The sequence below is a fragment of the Orbicella franksi genome, chromosome 12, assembly GCF_964199315.1.
Source record: "Orbicella franksi chromosome 12, jaOrbFran1.1, whole genome shotgun sequence".
NCBI lineage: Eukaryota > Metazoa > Cnidaria > Anthozoa > Scleractinia > Merulinidae > Orbicella > Orbicella franksi.
In genome coordinates, this window is record NC_138156.1 from 982,541 (window position 1) to 997,544 (window position 15,004).

A 15,004-nucleotide genomic window follows, 5' to 3' on the forward strand; every position below is an offset into this window, starting at 1 on the left:
ATCTGATCAAGAGATTATCACCGGTTGGAAAGTGTCCTGATTTGTGTGACAAAAAAGTGAGACAAATTACCATTACGCTTAACTTTTCCACAGCGCTGAAGCCGACAGATATTTACCTGCCCCCAGTACATGGGAGTAGTTCAAATAACCTTTGGCAATAAATGATTTTGATAAAAATACATGTTACACAGGTACACAGAAGGTATATAATTATTAAAAACATGTTGTGAAGGTTCAAAATAGAGTATTTTGCCAATACGTTTTGAGTATTACAGCGTTTTGCAATTTTCTGGGAAAGTAATGGGGTGTTCAACATCTCCCAACATACACGTCATTCATTTCTTTCAGTAATAGTTTTCTACTCGTACAACAAATTAGTTTGAAGAAAATACCCTTGATCCAGAGACTAGCCTTCCAGCAGAATCATCAAATGTAAGTACAGACACTGCTGACTTATGGCCACTGTTATCAAAAAGAGAAGAGTCAAATTGTAACACAGGAGAAACAAGTAAACAAGATCTCGTTCTTGAAATCTTTCACCAGCACTTCGCCTAATGATAACTGAACTTTATATTATGCTACGGTGCCAATACAGTTCTATAATTGTCAAGTAACCTGACGGTTACTTGACATTTTTCATCTTCTAATTTCCACAGTTTGACTGTTTCATATTCATAACTACACGAAGAAGTATTGGATAAAATATAGTTCGTAATACATCTTTTATCGTGGTTGATTTAGAGGCTGAAGATTGGTTTTTGTAGAAGGAGGAAAAACGGAAAACCCGGAGAAAGACTCTCGCAGCAAGGAGAGAACCAACAACAAACTCAACCCACATGTGGCACGGTATGAAACCTGGGCCGCATGGGTGGAAGGCAAGCTTGTTCACCACTATGCTATCCCTGTCCCCCTAGTACAATTATGTACTTTGTAAGTACTAGCTCCCCTACTGTATTACTTTGCAGTACCATCCCTACTGCCTTAATACATTGACTTTGCAATGGTCATAAACAGTAGTTTCAAATTTCATATTAACATTATCTCACCCAAAAGCCGGTATTTGTTGATCAGGACTGACTTGTAGAGCCGTCACTTCATGTTTGTCTGTCTTCGGTACACAAACTTGTTACAGTTTATCAGCAAAACAACACTGATCAGTGTTGTGGTGTGCTTAAAAATAAATTCAGCCGTGAGATAAGCTGTATAAGACAAATAAACAGCAAACTCTTCCAATTAACGCATCAATTGAAAGTAAACTAAAAAAATTATTCTTTTCATATAGAGATCACTCATTTAATTGCTGCGGAGAGAGCGAGCAGCAACATAATCAGGATTTAAGAAGAATATATAGAAGGGAGAACGAATTCTCAAATACATCACTTTTTACCAGAATGCATTGCATTAACCAGAATGCTCAGCGACACTTATTACCAGAGTGCATTGCGCCACGAACAATACGAGGATGTCACGACAGATGTCACACCGTCGAGCCGTCGTCCTTTTTTCGCGTGAATTTTAGTGGTTATGTTTGCTGTGATTTACATGTAAAACGATGTGAAGGAGATCGTGCTTGACTTTCACAACTCTTGCTTTTGTTCTTAATGCAGTATGTGAAAGTTTGTAAATCTGAACGATTAATTGTGCCATCTTAATTTTAAACTAAGTATGTCATTTCTTCGCAGTCTCGCCTCCTTGGTCTAATTCTTAAATGAAGAGAAATTGTCGTTTCTAAAGCTTGTAGAATAACTGAAACAAACCAAAACCGTAAAACACGCTACTTTTATACCTGATACGATCTAGTCCCTTTCATCCAAACATGAATTTAAACTAAAGCTTTAGTATTTTCACACATCGCGATATACGCGTCCACGACACAGTCTGTCAACTGATTCTAGAGACATTCAAAGCGCACCGATGCAGAATTTATAAGTTGGATTTCTGCTGTTACGATTTCCACATCTTTCGATTTTCGCGATCTGGTAAAGGGGAGGTTGATAAGTATCATGTCCAAACATAGTTCAGATCATTATGCGCTTGTTTGTCACGATCCCTTGTCACACCTCGCCATCGATGCGTAATCATGCATGAAGTTGATACATACAAGAACAGATTTTAAGTTACGCACTACTTTAAGAATAGACGTTAATGTAAGTCTTGTAACGCGCAGGTAGATGAATCAATGCGTAAAATATGTCACTTTCAACAGAATGTGCCGCAGCATTACTATCTTTTGGATACTCTAGTTTTATGAATACAGTGACACTTGTACATACAATGCCTGTTACTTTACTTTTAACGAAGGTCTCGATAATAAATCATCTACCTATTGTCTACCTAAGTCTACTATTGTACGTGTATTGTATTGATCAGGCCCAGGTTGTTCGAAAGGTGGATAACGCTATCCACCGGATAAATCACTATCCAGCGGATAGCGTGGTTTGTTTTGTTAACACTTATCCACTGGATAGCGATTTATCCGGTGGATAGCGTTATCCACCTTTCGAACAACCCAAGCCAGGGGCGTAGCTAGGGGTGTCCTGGGGTGTCCGTGACCCCCCTCCCCCCCTTTGTAAGCCTTTCTTAAGCAAACAGCCTACAACAGGTGGCGAAAACGACATGACAATCTGGTGAGTACCCTCACTTTGAGACAGTGATCCCCCCCCCCCCTTGTTACGCCCCTGGTATTGATAAAAGACTTCCATCTGTTTCCTTTGAGATGTTATTTAAGAACACAAAAAGTGCGAGTCTGGAAACATAAGAGCGAATGCTTTCCATTTTGAGATAAACTGGCGCCAAAAATGTTTGTCACTATCATCAGCATGGAGTTTCACTTCTGTTTTGCCGATCGTATTAAATTGATTTTGCAGTGTTTGTAGTGACCTTTAATTGTAAAATGCAAGCGGCATTGTCTTTATCAGGCATCACAGCTCTCAGTTAAATTCAATCAACTGCGGTGAATCACAAACTGATCCTAAGGAACAAAACTAAGCTTGTGTTTCTAGCCGTTTGTTGCCTGAGACTTCGTATACAGTATGTGGTCCTTGGTCCGCGAGTCTTCCAAACATAATGTCATATTTTCTTGTTAACAAAGGCGTGCGATTAAATATTGATTGTTTTTTTTTTTTTCTCAAGCATCTGAGCGGGCCGGATTCCTAATTCCTCTAATTTGATTGGCTAATCATACGCTGTGATCGGTCCAGCTTTTTGCGATACGGCCCACGGACCGGATCTTTTCTTCGCTGCCTAAAATTTGCTCCTGAAAGTTAGCGGTAATGGTCAATCTTTTGCCTTTTTCACACGTCCATCGACGATTAGTCAACGCAAATTTATCTCTTTTCGCTTTAGAATGGCAAGGAAAGTCACTGAAAGTAAATTCAATTGTGTGTTTTGAAGTTGCCAGAGTTTGCTCGGTTGTTTGTAGCTTGCCGTCGTAATGGCGTAATCCTGTGTTTCTCTCGCAGTAAAATTTGAGTCAATTTCAGTCGAGTTTACCTCTCTGATCGTTGCTGTATTTGGGAGAATGTCTGTGGAATACACTTAACGAATTCCCTTAGGGTCGGTCTATATAGTAAAAAACTGTGAACTCGGGCTTCAAAATGCTGTCCTCGTGGGCAGCATTTTCAAAACCTCGGTCACAGTTTTTTACTATACGGACCTCTCAGCCGACAAATAACATATATTTATCTTTTTCTCAGCTCGTGAGCGGGCGGAAATCCTGCAATCTGATTGGTTCCTAGGCTCGATTTCCAGCCGCTTTGGGAGTCCGGTTATTTATCCTCCTCCCAACGATGTGTGGGGCAAGGAACGCGGGCTCACAAAACGGCTGGAAATCGAACCTAATTGGTTCCTGGAGCGGGTGGCATTTTCTCATCCGGACCGCCACAGCGGGCCCACAGCGGGTGGAAGCCGCCGTGTTGATCTATTTTCGTGAGCGAAATAGCGGTAATTGTTAATCTTTCACCCTTTTTACACTTCCATCGACAATTAATCAACGCAGATTTTTCTCTATTCGTTTCTAAATGGCAAGGAAAGTCACTGTAAGTAGATTCAATTGAGTTTTTTGAAGTTGTGAGAGTTTGTTTGGCTGTTTGTAGCTCGGCGCTGCAATGGCGCGTAAACCTGTGTCTCTCTCTGTGTATAATATTAAGTAAAAAATGAGTCAACTTCAGTCGAGTTTACCTCTCTGATCATTGTTGTACTTGAAAAAATTTCTGTGGAGTACATTTTACGAATTTCCTCGCTATCTGCTACTCAATTTACGGTAGAAAGGTCTGATTTCGAGTGATTCGCAACGACTGACAGAAACTGTTTTTGTAGTATAATTTCAAACTTTGCACTAAATTTCACACCGGAAAAACACTTTTGGAGAACTTAACTGGTGAACTAAATGCAACTAACGCAAAGTAGTTCGAAATAAATCTGTTCTTTAATACATCTTACTTTGTCTAGTATCTGAGTTACTCGCTCGTTCGCTCTCTAGATGTTTTTTACGAATGGTTTGTACACGGCGCGTAAGTCAATTCAATGTCAACGTTATTTAAGGTGGCTGAACACAGTTTTCGCGCGCGCTTTTGCTGATGCAATTGAGCGCGCGCACAGGGATTGCATAAACAAACATGCCGTCAATAGAGCGATCATTTTATTTACCCGCACTATCTGTGCTATTTTTCTCTCTATTATTGAACGCAGTGCGGTATTGATGACTTTAGTCTTTTATTACAAAGATATGTTAGAAAAGGTAACGACGCAAAGAACCCAGCAATTCTCGGCTTTTTCTTTGTTACCGAAAGAACCCAGTTAAGTGCAGCGCATGCGCAGTTGCTCGAAAAATTGAGACCGATTGCTTTTGCAGAAACTTGCCAATTTCTGACGATCCAGTCGTTAGAATTTCAAGAAATTTGGCAAAAAAATAGTTCAGAAACCACGTGAATGATCTATCGCAAAAAAATCTGAATTTTGACATAGGGAACTTTTAATAATACAGAACATGCAGTGAAAACTATTTACGACGAATTACGAAAATCGCCAAAATGTTATTAGACCAGTGTTGACAGAGGGGATTTAATGTCAATTCGTAGTGGGCAAATGATGAAAAAAATCTAACGACTGGATTTTTTTTAAATAAACAAAAACCATTTTTTAAGCCTTGTTTTTAACCAGCCCCGTTGCCATGGCAACAGCACACACCTAAGCCAAAATGCGCGAATAAACTTTTTTGTGATTAACCTTGACTCTTGCAAAAAAAGGGCGCCAAAGCATAAATAGCTTAAAAGAAATGGTGAATTAGGCATAGGCTCTTGAAAACTGTGTTCGGCCACCTTAAACAAACCCACTCGTAAGCCAGTTCACCGCAAGAGAAAAAGATAAAGATGTTATTGTCCGACTTAGGGTCGGTCCGTATAGAACAACAACAAGATCGCCTTTCTCGACACGTCAGTTTACAGAGAACCTGATGGCCGCCTTACCACCAGTGTCTACGGGAAACCAACACATACTGATCAGTACCTAGCGTATGATTCACACCACCCTCGTTCAGTAAAGCGCGGTATCGTGAAGTGTCTGTACGACCGGGCTAAACGTCTCGTCACCAAACCATCAGTAATCGCTGGAGAGAAGAAAAATCTGTCATCTGTACTTGTTTCTAACGGATATCCCTCCTCTTTTGTACAGAAGATCACAAAGGCACGAACAACCCCAAGAAGAGAGCCTGTCGCGGAATTTAAATCCACCGCCGTTTTACCTTATGTCCAAGGAGTTTCGGAGTCTCTCCGCCGCTGCCTAGAACAACAAGGCATTCGCACCGTCTTTAAGTCCGACACGACACTTCGGTCACACTTAGTGCGACCAAAGGACACCGTCAACCCGGCTAAACAAGATGGTGTTGTCTACAGGATTCCCTGTGAGTGCGGCAAAGTCTACATCGGGGAAACAGGGAGATCTATGCAGGAGAGGATCAAAGAACACGACAGGGATATACGACTCGCCCGAACCCAGACCTCCGCCGTTTCTGAACACACCCACGAGACCGGCCACTATCCTATCTGGAATGAGGTCAAGTTTATTGATCGAGATCCTCACTTGTACACACGTAGGGTCAAGGAAGCTATTCACATAAGACTTCACCCTAACAACATCAACAGGGATAGTGGAATTGAAATTCCTGAAGCATGGATACCTACGATCAAGAAACACAACAACAGGAGAACGGTACAACAGCGGACCACTGAGGGAACAGCTACTCGCCGGAATAATGGAACAATAGGAGGATCGAAATGCACCAATCACAGCCGACCTTTGTGATATAAATGATACCGTGCAATCAGTCGACCTTATCGCCTGAAGAAGACTAGCAGTAAGCAGTCGAAACGTCGCGATCTACATCTCAAGTGACTACATCGTGAGACAAACGATAATACACTTTATTATTGCATCTACCACGATGAATAACAACAACCTTTTCCTCGACATAGTGAAAAACTGTGACCTCGGTCACAGTGTTTTACTATGCGGACCTCCCAGCCGGCAAATAACATATATTTCTTTATACATGTTTTCGGACCGGTTAAATTTTCTTTTACATTTAAAGTTCAGTCTTATAATACTTTTCACTGCATTGAATAAAGGGGTAAAGGGGTTTATTATATGGCAAGGTAGTCTTGAGGTAAATTCGGACGTTCTGATTGGTTCTTTCTTGGTCGGGATTTCACCATACGGACCGTTTCCACGGGAATGGTCATAAGCTTTATATTTTATTTTGTTTTCGAAAGCCGGCAAATTCAAAATTTGCAACTAAAACTACGAAAAGAAAACGTAGATACTCTCATTCTTTGCGATGAAACTACTTAAAAGATATTTTACAGAGCTTACAACATGGACGATGGAGAGGAACATTTACCAAACGAATTTTATTATCCTGAAGATCTGGAAACGTCTGATGTAGGAACTGAAACAGGTATCAGCGAAAGTCAGGAGGTTATAGACGATTTTTATATAAACAAAGAGGAAAGTGCAAACACAAATAAGAAGACGGCTTCTTGAATGACCATTCTTCTCCGCTAAATGGAAGCTAACGGTATGATAAATGAACGAATTGAAAGCCTACCTGTGTCGCAGCTTGACCACCTTTTCTCCATTTTTTTCTGAACACGCAAGAAAAATGGAGAAGAGTACGAACTGGCAACAATTTCCAGTTTTCAGCGCAGTATACAACGATACTTAACTGAGAAGAAATATCCATTCAACAAGCGCAAGGACAAAGAGTTTGAACAATCGAGAAGCGCACAAGCTGCGAAGTGCAAGTCACTAGGGAACTTAAGCAAACCACGACGACGACGGCAACGAGAACGTCACCAAAGCTCGGCTTATTGGTCCGCTGCCTGCCATTTATATTGGCAAGTCCATCATTGAATACAAGGCTACGGCCAGGCTTCTGGGTGTTACCTTCGATCAAAACCTGAGCTGGATACCTCACCTGAAAGAAGTCATTAAAAACTTTGCAAACAAATTGAGCCTCCTGAAGAAATCCAAGTTTCTACCCAGTCATGTGTGCGAGTCACTTTACGTAAAGGTTATCCAGCCATTCATTACGTACGCGATGCCCGTCTGGGGCGGGGTTAATCAGACAGAGTTATTTAAAACATTGGAAAGACAACATTGCCGTGCTGCTAGAATTACTTTTGGCTTTCCACCGGACATGCCAACAGTTGACGTTTTAGCTACCGTTAAGTGGAACACTTTAACATATATGTATAAACGTTCTTCAATTAAACTTTTTTTCAAGGGTTATCATGGCATGCTCCCTAGCACTTTGGCTGAAGAGTTGATTATCCACGGCGACAGACCTTCTTCACGACTGAAGCATGGGCTGATAGTACCGAGTTTTACCTCCAAATACGTTAAAAACTCCATTTCCTATAGAGGGGCTGTCCTCTGGAACGCTATAGGGCGAACTAATAGATCGTTACTAGAGAGCACAGACCTGAAATCTTTTTTGAAGAATGTTGTTAATTGTAACACTTTTAAGGAATTTAATTTTAATGTTTTAGCCCCACAAATAATTAACAAAAGATCGGAAAATGTTATTTATTTTTAACTATTGATCTCATTCGTTGTTATCAAAATTATATTTTTTATAAGAATTACTTAATTCTTGTATTAATTTTTTATTAACTGTATTAATTATTTATCTATTAATTGTAGTTATTTTATGTATCTTATTAGTACACGACCCCACAAGCTTGTTAGCTTTGACGTCTTTTATCGTGTATAAATAAAGGTTGTATGTATGTATGTATATACCAAACAAAAGGCTCAATGTAATTGAGTAAAACAACTGCTGTGCACGTGCGTTATAATTATTGGTACATTTCTTTGCCGTCCTCCGCAAAACAACAACGAGAAATGACCAAGTTCTGCGTCGTCTACGGAACGTAGACGACGTATTTCCATTCGGAATTGAACGCCGTCGTTGCATATTTAACTTAAGCACGTTTTGAGAGTCATTGGCGTACTGAACAGATCAAAACAATCGCGAATTTCAGGTTGTAAAATATAAATTCATTTTTGACTAGGCGTCGTCCTCGGCGTCGGCGTCGGCGTTGCGTGGGCTCCCTAGTACTGGTTCACGAGCACGGCAAAGGAACTCACTCAGAACAAGTCGCAAGATTGACGAAAACGGAGAAGGATCTCTTTTTGATGCAGGAGAATTCGGCGTGTTTGTACTTTTCTGTTTGTAAGTCGTTCGATAAATTTGTTTTCAAACTCGTGGTAGCTTGTTCTTTCTGGGTTGCTCACGTCATCAAAAACACGTTACGGCGGAAGCCCTTTGAATTCAAGTGACCGGAAGTGTATTTTAAGAGAAAACAAACAAGCACGGGCCGAGTGCCATACTACTTTGGACAATCACCCGTGCAGATGTCAGAGATGTTTTTACTTTTTCGAAACGGTGTTTGGCAACTGAGATTTCCGTATTACCCCATACATTTATTATGCATACAGTTTTTTTGTTTAACCTAGCAATAGCCGAATCAATAGAACTCCTTTGAGACTTACCCGCTCTGAATAACTATAAAGTTTGCCGGACTGTCACATTCTTCTAGACTTTTCAACTTTTAGGTTCAAAATACGGAAAAACGAAACAATTTCTAGTAGACTTAGAAAAAAAAATTGGAATATAAGGTCTAAATTACGGGAAAGGGAAACGAAATCTCATAATTTTGGGTGTATTTGCCGTATTTTCATCCTCGGAGACCCAGGGGCAGTTAATCGGGGCGCGAGGAAAATAGATCGGCGCGACGAAAGATTTCACGAAAGTTCACAAGTACGTGTGAAAAAGTCCCTGGGGACCGATTCTTTCCAAACGGCTCGGCGAATGCTGGCTCTTGATTGGGCAGAGAAATCCTTTGTATTTTTCTGCCCAATCGGCGAACAGCAGCTTCTGAGTTACTTTGGTGTGTTCTCACGCGGCCATTGTTGCATGATACTTTTCTGGATCGTACTTGCGAAGAAAGTATTAAAGTATCAAAGTATTAAAGCACGTACCATTACCTACAGTGTAGCTGGCTTGACTGTCACTGTTGTAGTTAATTGCAATAAAATTAAATATCATTTATACATGAAGACCTTTGTGTGGTTTTTGATTGCATTCTTGTAATGGGTTGCAACTGCCCTGTCACTTAGTATTTTCTTGTGCTTTCATAAGAAATTGTTTGACTCCCAGGGCAAACACTGTATAACAGGATTAGACATTTCTACCAGGTCTAAACCACTAAGTTAATACGTAGTGTATTAGCCCTTATTTACCCCTAGCTCAGCCACTACTATACATTTAGCTTCAGTTCAAGTAAGATAAATGTGTTTCAAATTTCAAGCCATGAGCCCTCCTGAACCCGAACATTCGGGAATATCCAATGGGGGTGTTCTGTAAGGGTTTTCTGATGCAAAACGGAAACGTAATCTCATACTTTTGGGCGCATTAACCGTATTTTTAAACTGAGCGCAGGCTTAAAACTGCTTAAAATAATAGCGATTTCGACCTATGCGCAAGTTTAAAAATGCTTAAAAAATAGTGTTTTAGGCCTAAGCATAGGCTGCTTGTGGTTAGCTATAAACTGTTGATCGGGTCAGCGACTATTATACCAATTTTGTATATGTAAACGAAGTGAAATAAAATTATTGCTTACCTTCATCGTGTCATTCGGCCTTTTTTCCTTTGATTTCCTTCGTCAAATTCAGTCCCAAGCGTACGTTAGGGCTAATACTTTTTCAATGGACAGCCTGCTTCCAGAAAACCATGAGTTCTGGTGCATTGATGCCATGTCGTTGCGTTTTCTTCTCGAGCATCGCCATTCGTACTCATCTCGCGATGAAGCTCGTGTCCACGTCAATGCATTGTTGCAATTTTCCCGTGGACACTTTATTGACGACGCGAGCAGGTTGTGTTCCTTGTACCACTGTATGCACTGGTTGTGATCCGCCAGAATTTTACATAGTTTGAAAAAGTTCAACGAAAACATTGAGGTAAGCCGTAACTCGATTATCAACAGTACAGATCGAAGTAGAAGCGATTGGGAGAAAGGAATAAATCAGCCCCCCTTTTATTCACCAGGGACTCACACATGCGATGCATGTTTTCGTGCAGCATGCAACATACGTTAAACACTCGAATAAGTAAATTGTAATGTAAATTTTTTGGAATACGAACGAGTCAAGTAAAATAAAAATTATTTTTGGAGGGGTAATTCTCAACTGAACCTCGTAGTGTAGTGGTGTAGAAGAGAGACTGGTAAGCGAGAGGTGTGTGAAAGGCAAGAAAAATCAAAGGCCCTTGTGAGCCAGCTCATGGATGAATGTTTCCTTGTGTTTCTGTTTCAAAGTGAGTCTTCGTGCGAAACCTTTCATATGAAAATGAGTTTGATCGGCATGAAAAATGAACCTGTAGGTGGAAGTCATATGAATGGTTTCGCATTAATTTTAAACTCGTTTTGACACAGAGACTAGGCTCGATTTCCGCCGCTTTCTCGAGTCCGGGCTACGTTTCTCCCCGAGAAGAGACGGTTGGACGCGTGAGCGGCAAAACATGTCTGTGACGTAACTTCATAATGTAATTCTTGCGGCGCTTCAGGTTGCCGGAAATGTTATCTGATGACAATCATAGGCAGGCCCACATGACGCCTACGGTTCGTGAAATTTGTGGCGTTTTCGCCACTTCTTTTAACTTTGGCCCTCCAACCTATTTTGTGTCACATTATTGTTGCTGAAGGGCATTACATGCTGTGTTCTATAGAAGAGTTTTGACACCATGTTTATGTTTTGCTAGTTCGGTTTGCTTTGGCTCATTTAAAAATTCAATTTTGTCTGGCTTCGCCAGAGACTGGTGTTGCTTCTCTTCAAGAAGACTAAGGTACACATCAATTGACTGAGTGTTTTGTTTCTTGAAATAGACGTTTGCGTTTATCCCTCCCTTTGTTTACTTTGTTCGTTATCTCACATTCTGGCACCACATGATTCAAATACAGATTCTAACGTATAATCTGTTGACTATTTTGCGTGTTGTATATGCCACTATGGTTTAGATCAGGCAAGATTTCATCAGTTGACGGTATTTGGTTAAATATCCCACTAATGCGATCGCACTTCATATCGCACAACTCCTTTGCTACTGCGAGAAAGCTAATTTATTCATCCTGCTCGATTCAGGCTGGCGGATTTCTTATTGGTTGAAATTAACAATGCCAAGTCCACGAGTCCAGCCGTGAGTTCGGGGGAGGAGCGCGGGCTCTTTTCCCGAACAGCGGCTGGTACTCGAGCCTACACAGAGACAAAAACTCGAAAATGGCTTATTGGATGAATGTAGAAAAGAGAGTGAAAAACAGGAAAATAGACATCTCTTGGTCAAATGTCATGCATAGGGTCTGATGTCCAAAATAATATATGGTTGCTTATTGACACCCTTTCAGGGGTGAATTTGTTTTCTGGTAAAACCATTTTATATTAAATACATGTACCGTGTTTCTATCGAGTTATGGAAACACGAGTGGAAGTTTGGGAGAACGAGAAATGTTGTAGGAACACGAGCCGCAAGCGAGTGTTTCCACAGCTTTTTCGAGTTCTCCCAAACTTTCACGAGTGTTTCTATAACTCGATGGAAACACGAAGAACATGTTTTCTATTTCTTTTAGAAAACACCGCGACGAAAAAAAGGAAAACAACTTGTTAACTTTGATTATCAAAGTGTAAATTCTCTTTGCTCGCGCCATCATTACGTCAACAGTTCGCGCTAGTTCTGTTTCTATCGAGTTATAGAAACACGATTTTTAACTAATCAGCGCGTGTATTTTCTTAGGACTGTTTTCTGATACATATTTGAAATAGATTTCAAAAGAGTGTAACAACAAAAATCAAGATGAACACTGCTTTTGTTAGGAACATTTTCTTTCTTATTAACACGCTGAAATACTGACTACCATAATGTAGCACATAAAAGCTAAGAGGAGACATTTTAGCCAACAGTTTCTATATATGCAGGTTACACACTTTTTGCTGAATTATAAATACAATAATCTTTACAGCAGCAGGACACACATGTAGTAGAAGTGCAGCAAGATAACCATTCTAAAAATCGAATGAAAATTCAACAGGTACAAACTGGAACAGTTAAGATAGCTTATACTTGAAATAAATATTGCAAGGTTTCTATCAATTAATAGAGACAGATTAACACATTCTATTTTTGTGTTTCTTTATGGAGTCTAGTAGTTTCATTTACTTGACGGATGTTACTCTACATGTATATGTTCATGTATATGAATATTATATGGAGCTACAAATTTTAAGTTGAAGTTGTATTTCTGTATTCCACTGCAAAGCTATAGGTTCATTTCTGAGTTACGTTTTGACACGTAGTGAGTTCAGGTGGATTTCACTTGTTGACTTCCTTGACTTTAAGCAACCTACAAGGATGAAGTTCCAAAGTGTTGGCAACTGTGTAAATATACGTGCAGTTTGGAGAGCCATTTTATATGCTTGTGACCAATGTCTTTTGGAAAGAATGAGTTTCAACAGCTCACGAGGCAGCTAACACAAGTGTTGAAAGCAACTTATTCTCTTTGTAAGCAGGAGTATTCCACATCCATCTGTAATTCTCAGATTAATTCAATGAAGTCTTAAGGATGACAAGTTTGTGCTGTTAAAGCCAGTTTCTAAGAAGTCTTTCGATATTATTTTTGACAGCTGACAAACATATATAGTGTCAGTAATGGTGTTGTTAATATTAACATCTGCTTACTGTCACTTGCATATTATACTGTAGTTGTTATTGAAGCAGTGTTCATCTGGGTTATATCCATAAGCACAATAGTGCAATTTGGTTCACCTGCAATACATAATGAAGATAATAGTCACATTTTTTAAAAAGGGTATAAAGATGAGTGCAGAAAAATTATACACGTGTAATTTTAATTTGCTGCCCTTTCCCATTCCCTCCCCCCTCCCCAACCCCCAATAAGACTAAGCTACTTACCTAGACGTGGTGTCCAAGTGATACTTCTTGCTTTTCTGAAAAGGTTTTAAGAAAGAAAATGCCAGTCATAAATGGCAGCAGGAGCCATAATCGGGGACGGAGACCGTAAGCGCGCGCCAGTTTTAGTATTAGGATGATATGGGACAATTTTTCTATTTTTAGAAGAAATTGCGCCATCGCCTGCAGCCCACGCGCGTACATGCTGCGAGGATTTTTGCGGATGTCGCGCGGGGGAAATAGCGTCCGAAATTCCCGAAATTTTTCATGTTTTTGACCCACAACTCAACGCATTTACGTCTGTTTGAATTTTGCTTAAGTATTTTCGTCGTAAGCTGCTCCAGTTTGAGTGAAGTAAGACAGTGTCGAATTTTGTGTTCCGATGCTTCTTTTACATGAGCTGTACATTACTCCGCTTTAAATTTCACATATGTTGAAGATTAACAGCTTTTCCATGACACAGCAAAAAACTAGCTGGAAATATTTAGATATAGCAGAGTTTCAGGACTTCATAGTTTGTTAGCTCCTCTTGCCACACGCTTGCGAGGAATTTGCCAGTCTATCGCGACCGAAAAGTAAAACAAAATAATTGCTAGTTTGAGTTTCGCCTGAATTGTAAGCAACGCTTGATGTTTCATCAAGACCCAATAACTTTACGTCCGTAGATACTGCTCAGTTTTATTTGTGTAAAAATCCAGTAAATTGTCTGTTGTCGATGACTGAGAGCGCCCGCCGATGCCTGTTTTGTACAGTCAGTAAACATGACAAATTGTACTTTCGCCGCACTTTCGTGTGAAAACGTACATCGAACTCAAACGATAACTCTATAGTTTTTAAATTTGTTTAATCTTTGAGAACATATTAAAAGCTAAGCTGAAAATATGTGAATGAAGCAGAAATAATCAGCAAAGTTTCGATGACGCTTTCTTTAATCAACTTCGAATAACGATTTCGATTTTGTTGATCGAGTTTTCAAAACTCCTTGTCTATTTTCATTTTCGCAGTGGAAAATTTCACCATGTTGAAGAAACACACATGATGTTAGTAGCCTTTTTGCGTTCGTGAAATTTGTTGCAGCATCTCAGCACGAAAGATAACGGAACAAATCTTTGTCAATTGAAAACACCGACTCGGTCTTGAAAGTGCACGAGCTGCACTATGCAAATGACTAATTGTACGCGTCAGACTTTCCTTTCAAAAACTTTTCCAAACTCACCAAACAAGTATAAACAATAAGAAACCATCAAAACAGGTTTCGATTATGATTAAGCATTGTCTGAGAAACTTACAAATTAACTCAATACCAGAGTAGAGAGTTTTCTTGCTATATTCTTAAGTCAGAACAAACGCAAAATTAAAGCATACGCGTAAGCTTACAACTAGCGCGAGCAGATCTTATTATTCATTCCCAGCGCGAGATTGAAGTCTTGTTTTCGACCCCGAAAAACCCACCTTTTCCGTTGGGTCAGAGCATAAAACTACATATAC